The following is a 22,058-nucleotide window of genomic DNA, read 5'->3' as shown; positions in this document are numbered from 1 at the left end:
AATGCCTCATTTTGGGGTAAACCAGGAATGTTGGTCACTGTCAACCTGAGGTGTTGACTCTATTTAAATGCATATGGACTGAAAAAGAAAAAAATTATATGAAAGTTTCTAGGTATTCTGACACCACTTGAAGGTTTTTCCATACCCCAGGGACCTTAATGTGTCAGTTTAAACTCAATTTAACAATTTGTTATGCATTTCCCATGTGCCAGATGCTGTTCTAGGTACTTGGGATTATCAGTGGATAAAAAAAGACAAAAATTCCTTCTCCCATGGAGGGCAATTTACATTCTAATCAGGAGAAACAAATAGCAAACAATTATCATGAAAGGAAAAACCCCGATTTACAGAAAACACTAAACATGCTTTGAGAAGGAGAAAAGTTAGCAAAGCGCTGGGAGATTTGGATTGCAGAGGTTTGGGTCTCTTTGCAATATAAAAATCTTTGTCTAAGAAAGATGGTAAGGGAGTGGGCCAGGAAGATATCTGAAAATATGCTCCAGGCCATGGGAGCACATGGATCCAAGGCCTAAGTGTCTGTATTTTCCAGGAATAGCAAGGAGGCCGGCATGTGGGAACCCAGAGAATGAGGTCTGTGGTGGTAGGAAATGAGGTTAAAGCAACCATGGGAGAAAAATAATCATCAGGGACTTGTGTGTCACCACAAAGACTTTAGCTTTTGCTTTGATGGAAATAGGGAGCCAGCTCAGGGTTTTGAGCAAAAGACTTACATAATTTGATTTACATTTTAAAGGAATAACTCTACTTGGTTTGTTGAGAGTAGATTTAAGACTTACAGATGGTGGGTGAGGAGCACAGAGCAGAGATCTGCAAGGAAGCTATTGAAATAAACCAGAAGAAAGATCATGGTGGCTTGTACCAAAGAGGCAATTTTACTGAGGAAAAGTCAAATTTTAGATTTTTTTAACTATTTCAAAATATTTTTTCTATTTTTTTCTTTTCTTTTTCTTTCTTTCTTTCTTTTCTTTTTTTTTTTTGAGACAGTGTCTGCCTCTGTTTCCCAGGCTGCAGTACAGTGGTGCAATTCTAGCACCTTGCAGCCTCAAACTCCTGTGTTCAAGCAATCTTCCTGGCTATGCCTCCTGAGTAGCTAGGACTACTGGAAGGTGCCATCATGCTGGCTATTTTTTATTTTTACGTTTTTGTAAAGATGGGGTCTTTCCACATTGCCAAGGCTGAACTCTTGACCTCAAGCAATCCTGCTGCCCTTTCCTTCTAAAGTGTTGAGATTACAGGGGGAATGAGCCACCACACCCATCCAAAATAATTTTAGAAGAGTTGCAGAGAGTTCCCAAGTAACCTTTACCTAGCTTCCTCTGACGTTAATATCTTACATAATAATGGTCCATTTTTTAAAACTTAAGAGATTAATAGTCATACAATACCATTAATTAAATTATAGACTTTTATTATATTATTTATATTTCATCAATTTTTCCACTCAGTGTTCTTTTTTCTGTTCCAGGATCCAAACCAGGGTTCCACCACCATGATCTCAGCCACCATGTCTCTTTGGCTTCCTCTAATCTGTGAGTTTCTCAGTCTTGCGCTGTCACTTTTGTAAAGTACTGGTGAAGTATCTTCTAGACTTGCTTCCTTTCAAATTGGGTTTGTCTATATTTTCTCATAATTGTTGTAAGATTATAGATTTTGAGGATAAATACCACTGAGATGATGGGTCTTTTCATCATACTTTATTGGGGGTACATGATATCAACATGACTTACCACCAGTGATTCTGTGATCACTTGGTTAAGGTGCTTTCAGGTTTCTCTACTGTAATGTTGATATTTTCCTCTTTCCATGCTCTATTCCTTAGAAGCAGGTCACTAAGTCCAGCCCACACTCAAGGGGTTGGGAGTTAAGCTTGAACTCCTGGAGGGAAAAATATCAAAGAATTTGTGGACATATAATAAAATCACTATAGTAAGTAATAAATATTTTGGGGGAGATACTTTGAAGCTATGCAAATAACATATTTCTCTTAAAGTTTTACATGAATTGATGGATCTTGCCTGTAGAAATTATTGTGGTGTTCTATTAGTGATTTTCTATTTCCCTCAATCCTTCAACATAAATTAATTGAAATTCTTCTGTAAGAAGGATTTGTCCCTTCTCTCTGGTATATGTATTTTATAATTTATTTATATCAGTCTGAACTCATGTATTTTATTTTCTTTTGGGTTAGAATCCAATGCTATCGTTATTTATTTATTTATTTGGTCAAATTGTTCTAGCTTTGGTCATTGGAAACTCTGATTTTCTCCTGCTTCTTTTTGATGTACCCGCCTCCCTGGCCCCCCATTCTTTGGAGCACTTCCCTACTTTCTAGCATTACAAAATGCTCCAGGCTTCTCTTACATTTTTCCCTGCAACAACCCTAGATCCAGTGATTTTCCAAAGAAGCCTTGGTACCTTTTGTTGAAGGATGATATTTAGAAAGTAAGATCTGGACACTAGGTAGACTTGCTGCTAGTGGGATGTCATTACCTCTAGACCTGTCTCAGCAGACACAGCTAGGAAATAAATACATATTACTAACCCAAGTATGTTAGTTTCTTATGCTCTGTAACAAATTACCACAAACTTAGTGGCTTAAAACCATACCAATTTATCAACTTATAGTTCTGGAGGTGAAGCATCTGAAATGAATTTCAGTGGGCTAAAATCAAGATATTGGCAGGATTGCATTACTTCTGGAGGCTCTAAGAGAGAATCTGTTTCCTTGCCTTTTCCATCCTTTAGAGGCTGCATTCCTTGACTCAGACACTTTCTTCCATTTCAAAGCCAGCATCACAGGCATCTTCAAATCACTATTGCATCATTCTGACACTCTGCTTTTGTTGTCGCTTCTCCTCTGACTCTTTTAAGGACCATTGTGATTACATTGGGCCCACCCAGATAATCCAGGTAAATCTTCCCATCTCAGGGCCCTTAACTTAATCACATCTGCAAAGTCCCTTTTGTCACATAAAGTAATATATTCACATTTGCCCAAGATGAGGATGCAAATATATTTGGAGAGGGGGCATTCTTCCACCTACCACTTTATGCATATATGCAACTATATTTATGTATTCACCCATCTGTGTGTGTGTGTATATATATATATATATATATATATATTAAAATAACCATAAGTTCATACTGATATCTGGATCAATTTTGATGATAGAACCAACTCAAGGCCGGGCACGGTGGCTCACGCCTGTAATCCCAGCACTTTGGGAGGCCAAGGCGGGCGGATCACAAGGTCAGGAGATCAAGACAATCCTGGCTAATGCAGGGAAATCCCATCTTTACTAAAAATACAAAAAATTAGCCGGGCGTAGTGGCGGGCACCTGTAGTCCCAGCTACCCGGGAGGCAGAGCTTGCAGTGAGCAGATATTGCGCCACTGTACTCCAGCCTGGGTGACGGAGCAAGACTCCATCTCAAAAAAAAAAAAAAAAAAAAAAAGAACCAACTCAATTTCCAGTTAGATTGGGTGTAAAGTATGAGAAAGAGAGGAGTCCAGGATGACTTAAGGTTTTGACACTTGAAAGAACAAAGCTGACACCAAGTGAGAAGAGGGAGGCTTAGGTAAAGTAGCTTTTGCAAGAATTCAGTCTTAGACATGGTAAATATTAGATTTTTATTACTATAGAAATACAAGTAGAGCTGTTGACTAACAGTTTGGAATTTCAGAGTGAGGTCTTTCTTAAAATGGAGATATAATTTTATAATGGATACAGAATACCAGTAGGAAGAATATCAGGTATTTAAAAATGTAGGAACATCATCTTAAAAATATTAATTCAGTCTTATACATGGTAAGTTTTAGATTTTTTTTTTTTTTTGAGATGGAGTCTTGCTCTGTTGCCCAGACTGGAGTGCAGTGGCGTGGTCTTGGTTCACTGCAAGCTCCATCTCCCAGGTTCATGCCATTCTCCTGCCTCAGCCTCCCTTAGTAGCTGGAACTACAGGCGCCTGCCACCACGCCCGGCTAATTTTTTGTATTTTTAGTAGAGACGGGGTTTCACCGTGTTTGCCAGGATCGTCTCGATCTGGTGACCTCATGATCCACCTGCCTCAGCCTCCCAAAGTGCTGGGATTACAGGCGTGAGCCACCATGCCCGGCCCAAGTTTTAGATTTTTATTAGAAATACAGGTAGACCTGTTGACTAGGAATTTAGGTATAAGAGTTTGGAATTTTAGAGTGACGACTGAACTGAAACTATAAATTTGGGAGCTGATAGCATTTGATGCCCCAATGATATAACCAAACGAGTAAGTGTAGACAGAGAAGCAGCTGATAATGTCTGACAATTGAGTCCTGGCATTATCCAACATTAAGAAATTGTAGAGAAAAAGGACATGAAGCAGAGAGTGAGTTAAAAAGAGTAGATTTTAGCTGCTTAGTAAGAGTGAAATAGAAGGCCAGGTGCAGTGGCTCACACCTATAATCCCAGCACTTTGGGAGGCCGAGGTGGGCAGATCACGAGGTCAGGAGTTCCAGACCAGCCTGGCCAACATGGTGAAACTCCATCTCTACTAAAGATACAAAAAATTAGCTGGATATGTGGCACATGCCTGTGATCCCAGCTACTCAGGAGGCTGAGGCAGGAGAATTGCTTGAACCCGGGAGGCAGAGGTTGCGGTGAGCCAAGATTGTGCCATTGCACTCCAGCCTAGGTGACAGGGTGAGACTCCATCTCAAAAAAAAAAAAAAAAAAAAAAAAAAAAAAAAAAAAAAAAAAAAAGAGTGAAAGAGAATAGCTCTGACTTGGAAACATTATGCTTTAAAATGGAGATGTAGTTTTGAAATGGATACTGAATACAAGTAGGAAGAATATCAGGTATTTAAAAATGTAGGGACATCATCTTAATACTATATATTGAATCAAATAATATACCTCTCGCAGTCGCAATAGAAATTAGTACTTTTATAACTGTCTTTTATAGCAAAAAACAGTAAAAATATTACCAAACTTGTATTCATTATCTAGACATGGTTAAACTCAATGCCTCTGTTGAGAAATATTCTAATTTATTAGTTCCAAAAGAATAAATTAGTTTGAAGAACTTCACTTTTACCTGGTCTTAAGAGCATTCGTCATCACACTGTTCACACTTTCTGGGTTGCAAGCAGTCTTGGAAGAACTAAGATACTGGGCAGCCTGTCCTTGAATTTACTCGACTTAAAAGGCAATCAAGGTTGATCTCAGCTATTCTATGATGCAGACAGAGGGAATTCACTCCTCAAAGACAATTGCTGTAAATTCTATAAATTCTTTGAAACTCAAAACATTTCTTAGGAAACTGTAGAGAAAATTAGTGCCTATTAACAAACTTACTATCCTCTAATTCTCACAGCACAAATTATATGTATGGAAACATACAAAAAAGCAATATTAAGGGTAAGATTACAGCAAATAATCTTTTCCACCTCAGTCTAAAAATATTGACTCAAGAGGTAAGCAAAGGCAAAAGAATTGTTGTTATAAAATAAGCCATAACATTGGTCCATTGATTGGAGATAAAAATGTAATTTCCTCTTAAATTATCCCATGGGGTGCAATTTAGCAGTATTAGCCTTCGATAATCACATGAGTTTAGGTACTTTTCTGTTTAACTTAGCAGTTCTTTCAAGAGGAATGAACTATGGGGAATCAAAATCAATACAGATTGCTAACAGAAGAAGCTTGGGCAGAATCTTGCCTAGGCTGGCATTTAAGGCTCCTAAAATTACTAAATGTACTAATTTTCTAGTAGATTTTAATATACTAGTTCATTAAAATGTCCTAATACATTTTAAGCCCAAGGGGCTGTATATTAGTTAGGGAAACAACGAATAGGATATATATATAGATATATATGAGGAGATTTATTATGGGATTTGGCTCATGAGATTGTGGTGGCCGTGAAATCTCATGATAATGCTTGTAGGCTGGAGAACCAGAGAAGTCAGTAGTGTAATTCTGTCTGAGTTCAAAGGCCTGACTCTAGCATAGCTGGTGACGTAACTCCCAGTCTGAGGTCAAAGGCCTGAGAACTGAGATTGTGGGTAGAAGAAGGTGTGAGAATCAGGAACTTTGATGTCTGAGAGTAGGAGGAAGATGCATGTCCTAGCTCAGAGAAAAAGACAATTCACCTTTCCTCCACCTTTTTATTTTATCTAGGCCTACAATGATTGGAAGATGCCTACCCACATTGATGAGGGTGAATCTTCTTTATTCGGTCCACTGAATTAAATGCTAATATCTTCTGGAGACACCCTCATGGATATACCTAGAAATCATATTTTACTAGCTTTATGGACATCCCTTAGCCCAGTCAAGTTGACACATAAAATTAAACATCACAAGTCCATCCCTTGTCGACTTGGTATCCTTAAGCATCTCCTTAAACCATATTTGATCTCAAAATAAACACAACGATGAGGTTATAATTCTACCTAACAAATACAGCTATCCTATGTATAGCTAAAAATTCATTAATCCCTTCCCCAGAAGAGGTAGTAAAGTCTCTGAATGATGTTTACTCTTCTCTCGATATCCTATAACTTAAGTACTATGATGTAAAATTTGCAATATTTAAATGCTGATATAAAGTGAATACATCTTATGTTACATAATTAGGGAATAAGAGAGGAAATAAAGCAAAGATATTGGCTTAAATATGTATATATATATACACATATATACAGAAATTCATTCATAACAAAATAAGAAGAAAATAATTATGACAATTATAATCTTTATTTCTGCAACTTGTCCTGTGGTCACAGCTAGTATTTATAACTTCCTTCTTCTACTCATTCTGTATATTCTTTGCCTCCAGCAAGAACCTTGTCTGGCTATGGTTCTTTATCTGTTGGGGTGATCCAAACTTTCATTCTTGAAGGGTCCCCCCTGGATTGAGTTGTTGTATTTTTCATTGACCTTAATCATAGGGTGGGGTAATATAAAGAGATGCCCTAAGGTATTATCTGTATTCCAGACATACTCTTCTTTACCTCCATTGTGCAGTGGTAGTCAATTTTTCCTTGGTATCCCAGAGTAATCACCCCAGGCAGCACTGTAACTCCCTTCTTGGCCTGTTGACTCAGAGGCATGAGAAGCCCAAAGTTGCTGCATGGCAGTCTTAACTTTTAGTTGAATAGAATTGTTGTGTCTCCTGGTAGAAGCATTCCTCTCTCTAGAACTAAGACCTCTAGGCCAGCAGAGGATAAAGTCATGGGAACAGGAAGCAAACGTTTTGCTAGTGGACAATTAGGGGTAATAGTAAATGGTGCCATTTCCTTTTCCATCCTTTGATTCCTGGACTCATGTATCTTAGCCATTGGAGAAACAGCACCATATATTGGAGACTGATTCAGAGCATATCCAGACTTTTGGAGAACCTTCCCCCAGCCCTACAAGGTATTGCCACCTAGCTGGCATGGAGTCTTCAAAAGGCCATTCCACTGTTCTACCAAGCCAGCTACTCCAGCAAGATCAGTGAATTCTATGAGCACGAGTGCTATTGCTGCCCTTCTTTGGCTTTGAAGTGAGTTCTTTGGTCAAAAGCAATGATATGAAGAATACTATGATGATAAGATATTCTGTAAGTCCAGGGATGGTAGTGTTCACAGAAGCATTGCATTCAGGGAAGGAAAAATCTGTATCCAGAGTGTTTATTTTAATAAGGACCCAATGCTGTTCCTTCCATGATATATAAGCAGTTCAATGTAATCAGCCTGCCACCAGGTATCTGGCTGATCACCCTGGGAAATGGTACCATATCAGAGTCTCAGCTGCTGGCAGATTGAGCACTCAGTGGTGGCTGTAACCAGATCCACCTTGGTCAGTGGAAGTCTGTGTGGCTGAGCCCATGCATGGCTTCCATTGCAACCAACATGGCCACTTTCTTCATGAGCCCATTGGGTGATGACAGGAGTGGCTGAGGAAACAAGCTGGCTGGTATCCACAGAGTGGGTCATCCTAACTACTTGATTGTTAAAATCCTATCCTGCTGGGGTTACCCTTTAGTGAGCATTCACATGAGACACAAATATCTTTACGTTTTCTTTGCCCATTCAGAGAAGTCTATTCACATACCTCTTCCTCCAATTTTGTTATCATCAATTTTCCAATTATGTTCCTTCCAAGTTTCATCCGGCCCAACCAGTGGTTACAGCCCATGAATCAGTATATAATCAGTATATAATCACACATTTGGCCGTTTCTCCTTCCAAGCAAAGTACACAACCAGATGCACTGCCAGAAGTTCTGCCCACAGTGGTGGGGGGCATTTTCCTTCTCCACTGTCTTTCAGGGATGTCCCAGAAAGGGGCTGTAATGCTGAAGCTGTCCACTTTCAGATAGTACCTGTGTATCATGCAGAGACATCTATAAACTAGGCCCAAGTTTTCTCTTCCTCTGTTAACTTATTGTAGGGAAATCCCCATGAGGCCATAGGTACAGAGCACAGGTGCAGGCAGTGTACCACTTCCTCATGTAACTTACTTGTGCCTTCAGGGCCTACTTGGGCCCAATCACATATACACCACTTCCATTTGATAATTCAGTTTTGCTGTGCATACCTAACTTTATGACTTAGTGGGTCATCTAACACCCAGTTCATCCAAGGTAGGTTGGATTCCTTGGACTCATGGTGGCCCATGGTTAAGCATTCAGTTTCTATTAAGACCCAGTAACAGGAAAAGAGCTGTTACTCAAAAGGAGAGCAGTTACCTGCAGATGATGGGAGGGCCTTGTTCCAAAAACTTGGAGGCCTGATCTGCAATTTACCTATGGAGGCCTGCTAAAAGCTCCAAGCAGCATCCTAATCTACCACTGATACTTTAAGCAACAACGGCGCTTAAAGATAAGGATGCATATAGCCCAAGTGGCAGAGCTGCTTGCACAGCAGCCTGGACCTTTCAGAACCTTCTTTTTGTTCAAGACCCCACTAAAAACTAGTAGCTTTATAGGTCACTTGGGAAGTACACCAGAGTAACACACTAAAATGGGAAATACGTTTCTTCCAAAGTCCTAGCAGGCTCACTAAGCATCGTGTCTCATTTTTTATTGTAGATGAGGCGGAGTACAACAACTTATCCATCTTAGAAGAGATATCTTGACATGCCTCATACCACTGGACCCCTAGGAATTTAACTGAGGTAAAGGCTGCTGAATTTTAGTCAGATTTATTTCCTACCCTCTGACATGCAAATGCCTTACCAATAAGTCTAGAGTAGTTGCTACCTCCCAAGCACTAGGTCCAATCAGCAGAATGTCATCAATATAGTGGACCAGAGTGATATCTTGTGGAAGGGAAAGACAATCAAGATCCCTGAAAACTATATTATGACATAGGGCTGGAGAGTTGATATACCCCCAAGCTCCCAAGGTAGAAAAGAGAAGGTGGGTTACTGACCTTGCCAGCTGAAACCAAGCTACTTCTGATGAGCTTTATGGACAGGTATAGAGAAAAAGTCACTTGTCATGTCAATAGCTGCATACCAGATACCAAGGGGGATGTGTTATTTTGCTCTAGCAATGAAACTACATCTGGCATACTAGCTGCAATTGGAATCATCACGTGGTTAAGCTGACAAAAATTCTCCAAGATCTGTCAACTGTCTTCTGTACAGGCCAAATGGAAGGATTACAGGAGGATGTGGTGGGAATCACCACCCCTGCATCTTTCAAGTCCTTAATGGTGGCACTAATCTTTGCAATCCTCCAAGAATGCTGTATTTCTTTTGATTTACCATTTTCCTAGGTAAGAAACAGTTCTAATGGCTTCTGTTTGGCCTTTTGCCCCTTAATAGGTAAGAAAACCAATCTGGGGACTCTACCAGCGGCTAAGTGTGTTTGTTCCAATTATGCAGTCTGGATTTGAAGAAATAACCACAGGATGGGTTCTGGGACCCACCAAATCCACTGTGGGACAGATTTAAGCTGACACTACATTGGTCACCTGACCTCTGTAAGCCCCTACCTACTCTGACTGGAGTGACATTATGGGTCTCCCAGAATCAATATACAGTTGGCCCTTGAATAATATGAGTCTGAACTATACAAATCCACCTGTATATGGATTTTTTTCAACAAATGCATTAAAAGTGTTTTGCAACAATTTGAAAAAAACTTGCAGGTGAACTACATAGATTGGAAATATTTTTAAAAAATTAATAAAAAGCCTGAGCATGGTGGCTGAAGCCTGTAATCCCAGCACTTTGGGAGGCTGAGGTGGGTGGGTCACTTGAGGTCAGGAGTTTGAGACCAGCCTGGCCGACGTGGTGAAACCCTGTCTCTACTAAAAATACAAAAATTAGCTGGGCATGCTGCCATGTGTCTGTAATCCCAGCTACTCAGGAGGCTGAGGCAGGAAAATCTCTTAAAACCAGGAGGCTGAGGCTGCAGTGAGCCAAGATCATGCCATTGCCCTCCAGCCTGGGCAACAGAGCAAGACTACATCTCAAAAAGAAAAAAAATTAAGAAAAATGTAAGTATGTTATGAATTCATAAAATATTTGTGGATGCTAGTATACTTTATCATTTACTACCATAAAATATGTACAGATCTATTACAAAAAGTTAAACTTATGCACAGACACACAGTACATGGTGCCACTAGCAGTTGAGAGAAATGAAAATAAATATAAAGATGCAGTACTACATTATAACTGCATAATATTAACTGTAGTGTATACTGTACTACCATAATAATTTTGTAGCCACCTCCTGTTGCTACTGTGGTGAGCTCAAGTATTGTATCTTATTAAAACACCATATGATACTAATCCTCACCACATAAGCAGTTCGTCTCTCCAGTAAATTGCATATTGCAGTAAAAAATGATCTCTCACAGTTTTCTCCTGTTACTCATTGTGTTTAGCGCAATACTATAAACCTTGAATAACACCATGGGACCCATAAAAAGTGCCAGTAGTCATGCTAGATGTGCTCCTAGGACACAGAAAAAAGTCATAACATTATAATAAAAATTTAATTACTTGATATATACTATAGATTGAGTTCTGCAGCTGTGGTTGTTCATCATTTCAAGATAAATGAATCAAGTGTAAGAACCATTGTAAAAAGAGAGAGAGGAAAAGAGAGAGAGAATTCATAAAGCCCTTGCTGCAGCTACTTCAACATGCATAAAAACCTTGCACATTTTTTGGCCAGGTGCAGTGGCTCATGCTTGTAATGCCGGCACTTTGGGAGGCTGAGGTGGATGGATAAGCTGAGTTCAGGAGTTCGAGACCAGCCTAACCAACATGGAGAAACCCTGTCTCTACTAAAAATACAAAATTAGCCTGGGATGGTGGCACATGTCTGTAATCCCAGCTACTTAGGAGGCTGAGGCAGGAGAATCACTTGAACATGGGAGGTGGAGGTTGCAGCGAGCTGAGATTGTGCCATTGCACTCCAGCCTGGGCAGCAAGAGCAAAACTTGGTCTCAAAAAAAACCAAAAAAACAAAAAACCCTTTTATCTTGTATTGAAAATGTAGTTTTTATTTGGGTGCAGGATTGCTACAAGAAAGGCATATCTATGAACTCTAATATGATTTCAGAAAAAGCAAAGTCATTACATGACAATTTAAAGCAAAGGTGAAGGAACTAAAGCTGGAGAAATTAAGCCAGCAAAGGATGGTTTGATAATTTTAGAAAGCAGTTTGGCTTTTCAAAAAAGTCAAGATAACAGAAAAAGCAGCTTCTGCCAACCAAGAGGCAGCAGACAAGTTCCCAGAAGTCATTACGAAAATCACTGAAGAGAAAGGATGTCTGCCTGAACAGCTTTTAAATGCAGACCAAGAGTCCTATTTTAGAAAAAAAAAAAAGCCACAAAGGACATGCATTAGTAAGAAAGATAAGTGAGAACCAGGATTTAAGGCAAGGAGGAATAGGCTAACTCTACTGTTTTGTGTAAATGAAGTGGAGTTTATAATCAAGACTACCCTTATCTAGAAAGCCACTAACCCTCAAGCCTTAAAGGGAAAAAGTAAACACCAGCTGTCAGCCTTTGGTTGTACAACAAGAAGACCTAGACAACAAGAACTCTTTTTCTGGATTGGTTCCATTGATGATTTGTCCTTGAAGTCTGAAAGTTCTTTTGATATTAGACAATGCTCTTGGCTACCCACAATTCAATGAGTTCAACAGTGAAGGTGTCAAAGTGGTCTACTCACCCCCAAAGACAACGTCTCTAAGTCAGCCTCTAGATCATAGTGTCTAGATCATAAAAGGACTTTTAAGGTTCATCACACATGCTACTCTATGGAAAGAATTGTCAACACTATGAAAGATAACTTATGATAAAGAGAACATCATTAAAGTCTGGAAGGATCACTCCATTAAAGATGCAATCATTGTTATAGAAAAAGCCACAAAAGCCATCAAGCCTGAAATAAATTCCTGCTGGAGAAAACTGTCAAGGTGTGCATGACTTTACAGGATTTACAACAGAGCCAATCAAGGAAACCATGAAAGAGATTGTGGATCAGGCAAAAAGATGTTGGGTAAAGAAGGCTTTCAAAATATAGATTTTGAAGAAATTCAGGCATGAATAGACACACTAGAGGAATTAACAAAAGATGACTTGATCAGTGCCAGGCAATGAGGAAGAAGACATAGAAGAAGCAATGCCAACAAACAAATTTATATGAGACAATCTGGCAGAAGCATTCTGATTATTCAAGATTGCTTTTGATTTCTTTTATGACATGGACTCTTATGGGTATTGAACCTAAAGCAAACAGTGAAAGAAGGTTTGGTGCCATATAGAAACATTTTTAGAAAGTTGAAAAAGCAAAAAATGTCAGAAATTACAATGTATTTCCTCAAAGTTACACCAAGTATGATAGCCTCTCCTGCCTCCCTTTCTACCTCCTCCCCCCTTCTGCCTCTGCCTCTAAGTCAGCAATACCAACTTGCTCTTCTTCCTCCTCCTGCTCAGTCTACTTGACATGAAGATGATGAGGATGAAGGCCTTTACGATGAGCCACTCCTACTTAAATGAATAGTAAAATATTTTCTCTTCCTTATGATTTTTCTTAATAACATATTTTCTAGCTTTACTGTGAGAATACAGTATATGATACATATCACATACAAAATATTTGTTAATTGATTATGTTTTGGTAAGGCTTCTGGTTAACAGTAGGCTACTAGTAGTTAAGTTTTTGGGGAGTCAAAAGTTTTGTGCTGATTTTCAATTGTGCAGAGATCAGCACCTCAGACCCCACATGATTCAAAGGTCAACTTTAGTTCAGAACCATTGTCCAGCAGTTATTCAAAGTTCTGATTATTTCTTTTTCTTCAATGCACAGTTACTTTTTTAAGAGGCCATGGGTCCCTTTAGGGAAAGCTGAGAGAAAAATTAACAGTATGAAATTTTGGTAGTGTACCAGGGTTCTTCCTTAGCGGGGACCCTGTCTCTCCTCATTCAAGGAGTTCTAGGTCTGTGAACTGGCTCAAGTCTGGGAGTTAATTGAAGGGCTGTGACTCTCTGTCTTTATGAGTTAGACTTTTGTTCACTATCTGCTTATACAGATCAAGTAAGAATTTAGTAGGCTTCCTATCTATTTCACTTCTAGGAACACATTATTAACTAGCTGTCCTCATAGTTCTCTGAGAATCAGACTATTCTGGTTGATATTGTCCTTTATGGTAACTATGGCCACCTTGCCTCTGGCAGTTGAGTACTGACACGGGATTCAATTACTTCCATTGCATTTAGGTTTTCCAATTGAGTGACTGCAGTTCACACTCTAGGGTCTGGCCTACAGAGAAGAACCACCATGGATGTCTTCAAGGATTCTAGGGATCCCCTCACACGTTTATTTCTCAAAATAAATTTAGTAAAAGCTAGGTCTTAAATGAGAAATCCACTCTGACATTCCAATTTCTCTAAGCCTTTGAATCCCTTCCTCTACATTAAAGCAAAGGAGACTAGGCAGGTGGGCTGTCTTTTGAACCATGTTTCAGGCAACCAACCACCAGACAGATAGAGCCCTTTCTTAGTCTCTGAGCAGTATCAGTAAATGCAGAATCTCTGCTTGGTGGGTCTACATCAATGAACTCAGCCTCATCCGATTTTATGCTCCTTCTCCCATTATCTCACACCCTTAATATCCATTCTCATAAGGGTTCCCTGGATTTCTGCTTGTATAAATTCGAAAACACAAGTAGTTCTTTTGGAGTGTAGTATACCTCCTCATGAGTCTGCTGGGACTTGAGTCTAGTTATAGCTCTAGAATCAAAAAGTGGTGGTAGGAGTGGTCCCTGAGGAGAATTGATATTGTCTTGAATGGGAACTGCCTTACAGGAGGCCATTATCATTTCCTCAGGCAACGCAGGCTCAATCCCCTCAGATGGAGGCAGATAGGTTGATACAACTGGGGGATAGTGGGGAGGCTGCTTTTTCTGGGGGTGAAGAGACCTCTTCCGCTGGCAAAGAAGATTTACCTGAATTTAGGACTCAGTGTCCCCAACTTCATTAGTGTCTTTCCATATGTCCTCATCTCAACTTACAGGATCCTATTTATTCCCAATGAATATCCTCACTGTAATAGTAGACATTCTGTGAAGCTGGGACTTCAACTTGTGTTGTAATTCAGCCAATCACAAAATAAGCTCTTGTGCCTCCATCTGAGAAGGTTAACAGAGTACCCAGTTCCTTACTTCTTATAAGTGGTTGATTAGGAGTATCCAAGGCAGATATTTTGCATATCTCTATAACCAGATCATGCCATAGACTGTCAGTGCCTTTTTTTTCACTACTGGAAAGAGAGTCATTAGCATTTTAAAATCTAATTAGTGTAGAGAGCCAATCCTGGGAACCCCAAAATCAATTCAGAAAAACAGAAAAAAAATTCTGTTTTTTTAAGAACCACCATCAGTACCAAAGTCTGTATCAGTCAGGGTTCTCTAGAGAACAGAATCAATAGGCTATGTGTACATACACACCACACACACACACACACACACATTATGGAAATTTGCTCACAAGATTATGGAGGCTGAGAAATCCCATGATATGCCGTCTACAACCTGGTGAAAGAGGAAAGCCAATGGTGTAATGTACTCCAAGTCTGAAGGCCTGAGAGCCAGGGGAGTTGATAGTTTACCTCCCAGTTCAAGGCTGAAGGACTGAGAACCAGGAGGGGTATGGAAAGGCCTGAAAATCAAGAAAGGAGGTACCAGTGTAAATCTTGGAGTCCAAAGGCCCAAGAACCACAGGCACTGTTGTCTGAAGGCAAGAGAAGTTGGATGTCCCAGCTCAAGGAAGGGAGGGGTGGGGTAGAGAGAAAATTAGCTCTTTCTCTACCTTTCTGTTATATTCAGACTCTTAATGGATTAGATGATGCCTGCCACATCCATCCAAAGAGGATGGATCTTCTTTATTCAATCTACTTATTAAAATGCTGAAGTCTTCCAGAAACACCCTCACAGACATACCCAGAAATAATGTTTTGCCAGTGATGTGGGCGCCCCTTGATCTAGTTAAGCTGGCACATAAAATTAATCATTAGAGTCTGTCAAGTACCTTCCAGGCATGTGTGTTTTGTGTGTGTGTGTGTGTGAGTGAGAGAGAGAGAGAGAGAGAGAGAGAGAAAGGGAGAGAGAGAAAAATATGCTAATCTCAAGGGAAATCAGATGACTCCTCAATGTTGGTTGGCATATGCATGATTCTACTAGAAATCATTCTGCCATGAGGAATGAGATGAGTAGCATGAGAAGGCTCTGCCACATTTGACAAACGCAAATGATGCCTTTCCAGATCTGTTTCCTTAAGCCAGAAGATTATATAAACACTTAAGAATTTTAGAATTTCCATACCAGTTTGACAGCCTAAGATTCTGATTTCACAAAGGTGAAATGAAAATGCCACGGGAACTGATGAATAGGTTTTAAAATAGAATGAAGTTTTTATAACTCTCTATAAGATATTGGCTTGAATCTCCTTTCGTTTTATTTAGAGATAAAGATTCACCACTAAAGCTAAGTGTACTCTTGATTCAACAAAAATCTACAGACATAATTCTGTTGTATGGGATACTCACTTTCTGTTTTATACAAAAAAAAGTCTGTAAGTGTCAAAGAAAATTTTCTTAAATCAATTGGTATACATCTAATGTTATGGCCATCTGCCTTTGAAAAAAGTGGGCCAATGCTTTGCTGATTTCAAATGTACAAAAATATAGAGATCAACATTGGCTCTGTGCCATGCAGCTGGTCTATGTACATGTACTCTTGGGATTTCACTGTTACTGTGATGAGTTGGTTGAATGAATGAAACTGTTGAGGTTTTATTTAAGAATCTATTTTTATTTGCTGCTCATATTTCTAGCTTGCATTAACCAGGTTGAAAAAAATGAACCAGTGGACCAAATAGAATAATTACAAATACAAATGAGGTTTTGATGCAGACATTTCCTGATTTAGTTTCATGAGATGTTAATTAATTATCGAGTGGCAAAAAGGGCTTCATGGTCAAATAGGTTTGGGAAGAGTTGAGCTTCGTAAAGTTAAACAGATTTCTTTACTGAAAGATTACTCAGAATTTTTAATATGATAATATGCTTTGTGAATCACTAAGAAAGGAGATATAAATATATAGATAGATAAGGGTGTGTGTGTGTGTGTTTGTGTGTGTGTGTGTAATCAAACCAAGAAATTTGAGGTACACAATTTGGGAACTACTGGTCTGGAGAAAAGTACTCGTACTGAGAATCAGTGCCTTGGTCTGGCACCTAGTTTGAGACATTAGCTCGCTGTGGGATCTTATTCAAGTCTTAGCCTCTAAAGGCCTTTTGGTTTTCTCTCTCTCTAAAATTAGGAGATTGAACTATATGACCTTTCAGTCCTTTTGCAGTTCTAAGAAACAAGTCCTGTTTTACAGAAGGGTGTTATTAACCTTGTTGATATCAACCACAAAATGTATACTAAGTATCACCATCTTTTCTTAATGTTATATTATGGATCCACAAACCATGAGTTTATCTAAACCATTATTTAACCTGTGACTCAGCATTTTAAAATAACAAATGCTTACTGAGTTTACTTCTTCTGCTATTTAGATCAAAGCCATTCATATACTTTAACTGGTGTTTCCTAGTTTTTATTTTGTTGGATTTTGAGTGAGCCTACATCCAGAAATCTACTTTGTTTTTGGATGCCACCATAAAGTGGCTCTTTTCTGAACTCAAATACCTGAGGCCCCTTAGTCATCTTGAATTAAGTTCTGTTTAGCGCCCTGCAACACTCAATGTCAAACTAAGTAACACTGGCCAAAGTAGATTAGAATCCTTTGTAGGTCTCTCCAAATAATTTGCCTTCTTAGGGATATCTGGTTCTAGGGTACAGTCTAAACAATGTCATTTGGTTTGGAGTCCAAGGACAAGATGGCATCTGAATTCATGGAGGTGAAGGCTGTGGTCCCCTCAGTATGGACCAACATCCTGGCAGCTCCTGTTTGGATACCACGGCATTACTTTCTAGCATGATAAATTTTTATTGTCATTCTGGTGGCCCAGACAAAATATGGCATTATTATTTTGTATAATTTTCCCCTTTGCTTAAACATCTCATGGGACATAACTACCATTTAGACAGTCATTCTTTCCAGTTTATGGAAATAACCAGTGAAGATGAAACAGGTAGATATTTTCTTGCCAAATATTGATTAAAATGGATGTTTTAGTTGAGAGAAAAAATACCTACAAAACATAATACATTTTAGTTTATTTAGAGAAATTACCTCAAAAATAAAGTTCAGAAGAATTTCATACCAGGAATCTCAACTTTTTAAAGAAGAAAGGATAGACAAGAGGTGAAAAATATTCTTCACAATATTGTATGTCTGGTGAAACTTAATATTTTTAAGAAAAATGGCACGAATAAAACAATGGTATTAGTCTTCTTCTGTTTTTGAAAAACATATACACGTATGTGATTTGGAGAGAACCAGTTTTTGGTAGACCAGTGGGCATGGGTACTTAGCAAATGCCTGTGCTATTGCTCCAACTATTCTGATTCATTCTAAGTGAGAGCCAAGAATATGGTCTGGTTTATGTGTCATGGTTCCTTCTTTTTAACATTCACTCTCATCTATACCCTTTCCTAAGGGAGAGAAATATGCTAATGTTAAGGGAACTCACATAACTCCTTAAGGTTAGTTGGCATAGGCATGATTCTACTAGAAATCATTCTGCCGTGAAGGCTGAGATGAGTAGTATCAGTGCACCCAATGAAGGGCTCTGACACATTTGACAAAAGCAAATGTTCTCTCCAAATCATACATGTGAATATGTTTTTCCAAAAAAGGAGTACTAATACCATTCTTTTATTCATGCCATTTTTTCTTAAAAGTGCTAAGTTTTTCCAGACATACAATACTATGGAGAAGATTTTTCAGCTCTTGCCTATTCTTTCTTCTTTAAAAAGTTGAGATTCCTGGTGTGAAATTCTCTTGAGCTTCATTTTTGAGGTAATTTCCGTAAATCAACTAAAATGTATTATGTTTTGTAATAATTTCCTTTTCTAAGGAAACCAACAATGCATTTAATCAAAAGCAAATATTTCTTCTGCTGCTTTTTGTTGGACCCACGCAGCATAATTTGAAAAGAATGACTAGTTGTGTTAAAGAAAAAGAAAAATTATATTAATAAAGTGCTCTTCTTCTACATTGGCCCCACAATGATTATGTTGTCTGGGTCAATCTGTGGGGTAATTATTACTTTCTATCCTTCTCTGGATAGTTTCCATATGTTCCCCTTTGTCTCAGAGCAATATCCTAATCTGCTGGCATGCTGTTTCATCAGGAAAGCATGCTTGGCTTCTCATAGGATCAAATGCAATGATTCCTTTTCTGGGACTAATGACCGCCAAGTGTCCTGGGAACAGGCTAACTGTGGCCTGATCTGGTCAGGCCAGGCCCGTCTTAGAACCAAGCAATTATTCTTTGTCCTTATGTAGTGTTCAGCCACTTACAGTTTCTCTGTTTTTTTCTTCTCAATATCTCTTCCCTGATTGATGCATAGGACCTCTAGCTCAGGCTTTCCTCTTAGTTTAGAAGTTGAATACGATGGAGTAAGAGGGGTGGGTGGGTGAGTTGCAGGAGACCTCAGAGGGAGCGCTAACTTTTGACAAAACAGTAAAGTAGTTGAACAGAAGAAGAGGCAATTTCTTTCTAGAATTTCCACTCTTTCTCCCTCTCTCACTCTCTCTCTCCCTCCTTCCCCTGCCCTCTCTCTCTCACATGCACACATACACACACACACTCACACACACACACATGCATGCTCTCCACCCCTTTCTCTCCCTTTGCCTCCCCATGGACTCTCCTGAATCTTCTTTTTATTCTCTACTATCAATCAATCTATCATATGGTTTTATTTTTTTCTTAAATATCCACTGATAATATTAAAACTTATGATCCCTTCAGAATTATTTGCATCTTATCTAGGACTCAAGACCAAAAGCCCTAAGAACTTAATAAAAGCAAAGCAAAAAGGTTACAGAAAAAGAACTGATTTCACCCTTTTCTAGCTCCTTTGCTTTCTGCTGCTCTGCAATAGGCAGGAGGAGGAGGAAAGGAAGAAAAGAAGGAGGAGGAAGAAGAGGAGGAGAAGGAGGAGGAGGACCTGGCTCCAGCTGCCCACACTCTCCTTGGATGCTGGAGATCATGAGGTGGCAACAGTGCTAGGCAACTCTGGAGTGACCTCATAATGGCTTTGTCTTCCACTGCATCTCCTTCCAGAGCCCAAGAGGCCCTGAGCCTGTGGCACGTAGCATTGAAATGGGGAGCAGACAGCCCAGCCAAGATGAGCTTGGAAGAAGACCTTCGTACCTCAGGTGCTGATTACAGCCTTTGGGACATTGATCAGAAGATCTGGTTAAGCTTCTGACCATGGAAATGTGAGGGAGGAAAGACGGCTGACTAGACGCAGTGGGAAAGAACATCTGCCACCAAGGGACCAGGAAATCCAGAGGACTGGTGCATTCCAAACAGATCTTCGGAGAGAAGGCATTGAAAACAAATGGAGGGAGGACACAGACGCTGGGCTGAAGGGCAAGGAGGCCAGGAACACTGGACTGGGCTCCCACACATGGGGACACATTCCTGGCCCCCAACAACTCCTGGGAAAGGGGTGAGTTGAGCAGGCAAGGAGCAACCCACTCTCACCATGGACCTCTGGAAATCTGGCAGCAGGAGACCCCACATCCCTCATGGACACTTGAGTTGGTAGGGAGAACTGCTTAGAGAGGTAGTAGGAGCAGAATTCCAGCCGGTATGGAGCTCAGAGGGTTTTGTGCAGGAATGTCTACAGCAGATCATGGCCAGAAGCACCTATCCCTCAAGGGTTGCCTTGCTTCCCTAGGATACTTTAGCCTTATGTGAACTGTTGGATCAGAATATAGCAGGATGATCATGCCCATGGAATGGGGCCAATCTGACCTAAGTGCACCCCTGTCTCTTGCCCTCTTCTGGGGCCCTAGCCTGGGTGCACCTGCTTGCACTGCAGCCTTGGATGCCCAGCCAAGGTGCCTCTGAGGGAACTGCATCAGAGCTCCTGCACTAGTAGACCATGCCTGACCATTGGAGATCTCCAGCAGAACAGCCCCTGCTGACCTGTGCTAGCCCACCCATCTCCCCCATACTGCAGCCTCCCCCATGCATTTTGCTGGCATGCAGTCCCCCACAGCTAACCCCCACATTACTTGATTGGGGGGAATGCACACTTCGCCTCCTCTTCCCCACTGGCTCATGTGTACACTCCAACATGCCACTGCTGCTGCCATGAATGGACCCTACCCTCCTACCGTGACAGCATCATCAATGGGGAATGCACAAAAGGAGACCAGCAGCCCCACTTCCTGTCCTGAGTTGCCATTGCTGCTGCTGTGATTGCATGCACAGAGAACATCAGCCCTGTGCCTGCCAAAGCCCCACCTCAACACTGACACTGCTGCTGGCCACATAGATGCTGGTGGCTCCTGCACCCCTTGCCATGCCACCACCACTACCACCACTGTGAATGCCCACACAGAGGCCAGCACCTCTGTGGCAATCAGAGCCCTGCCTCAGTCTATGAATGTGTACACCAGTGTGCTGCCACTGCTGATGGCACATTAGAATGAGGATGGATCTTGCTGCCAGTGCCCAAAAAAGTGCTTTGGATGGCACCACCTATTGGAGTGTTGTGACCAGCAGTCTGGGAATACCTTGGCCTCTCCAGGGCAGCAGGATCCTAACTTTGAGGGGGCCACAGAACAAAGCCAGGGGCCTGATACCAGCCCCTAAAAGTTAGAGTATGCATCTCAGGAGTTCTGAGCTGAGGCTTGGCTCCCTAAAATCTTCCAGAAATGAAGCCAGTTAACTGAATTTACCTTATACCATAATTAAACTCCCAATGATGTCAAAGAGGATTTAAAAAAAAAATCCAAAGGACAGCAACTTCAAAGATTGAAGGAACATCAGCCCACAAAGATGAGAAAAAAACAGCCAAGAACTTCGGCAACCCAAAAAGCTAGAGTGTCTTCTTACCTCTAAACAACTGCACTAGTTCCCTAGCAATGGTTCTTAACCAGGCTGCAATGGCTGAAGTGACAGAAATATAATTCAGAATATGGATAGAAATGAAGATCATCAAAATTCAGTAGAAAGTCAAAACCCAATCCAAGCATTCTAAGGAATACAGTGAAATGATAAAGGAGATGAAAGATGAAATGGTCATTTTAAGAAAGAACAAAACTAATCCAATACAGCTGAAAAACTTACTTTAAAGATTTTAGAATGCAACTGCAAATATTAACAGCAGACTCAAACAAGCTAAAGAAAGAATCTTAGAGCTTGAAGACTGGCTCTCTGAAATAACTCAGTCAGACAAAAATAAAGAACAAACAATAAAGAAGAATGAACAAAACCTCTAAGAAATATGGGATTATGTAAAGAGACCTGAGATACAACTAATTGGCATCCCTGAAAGGGAGGAAGAGAAAGCAAGCAAATTGGAAAATGTATTTCAGGATATCACTCATGAACATTTCCTCAAC

The 22,058-nt window shown here is 40.1% G+C and overlaps 1 long non-coding RNA gene across 1 annotated transcript; it reads right to left on the bottom strand.

Moving 5' to 3' along the window:
* Positions 1–17,494: 17,494 nt before the first annotated feature.
* Positions 17,495–19,679, bottom strand: LOC100595678. Its single transcript, XR_001116555.1, has 3 exons — positions 19,646–19,679; positions 18,993–19,141; positions 17,495–17,719 (listed from the first exon to the last, which is right to left on the bottom strand). It is a non-coding gene; the product is annotated as an uncharacterized LOC100595678 (long non-coding RNA).
* Positions 19,680–22,058: the final 2,379 nt, after the last annotated feature.

The sequence above is a fragment of the Nomascus leucogenys genome, chromosome 11, assembly GCF_006542625.1.
Source record: "Nomascus leucogenys isolate Asia chromosome 11, Asia_NLE_v1, whole genome shotgun sequence".
Taxonomy (NCBI): Eukaryota; Metazoa; Chordata; class Mammalia; order Primates; family Hylobatidae; genus Nomascus; species Nomascus leucogenys.
The sequence above is the reverse complement of the archived record's forward strand: the minus strand, read 5'-3'. Positions and strand labels throughout refer to the sequence as shown.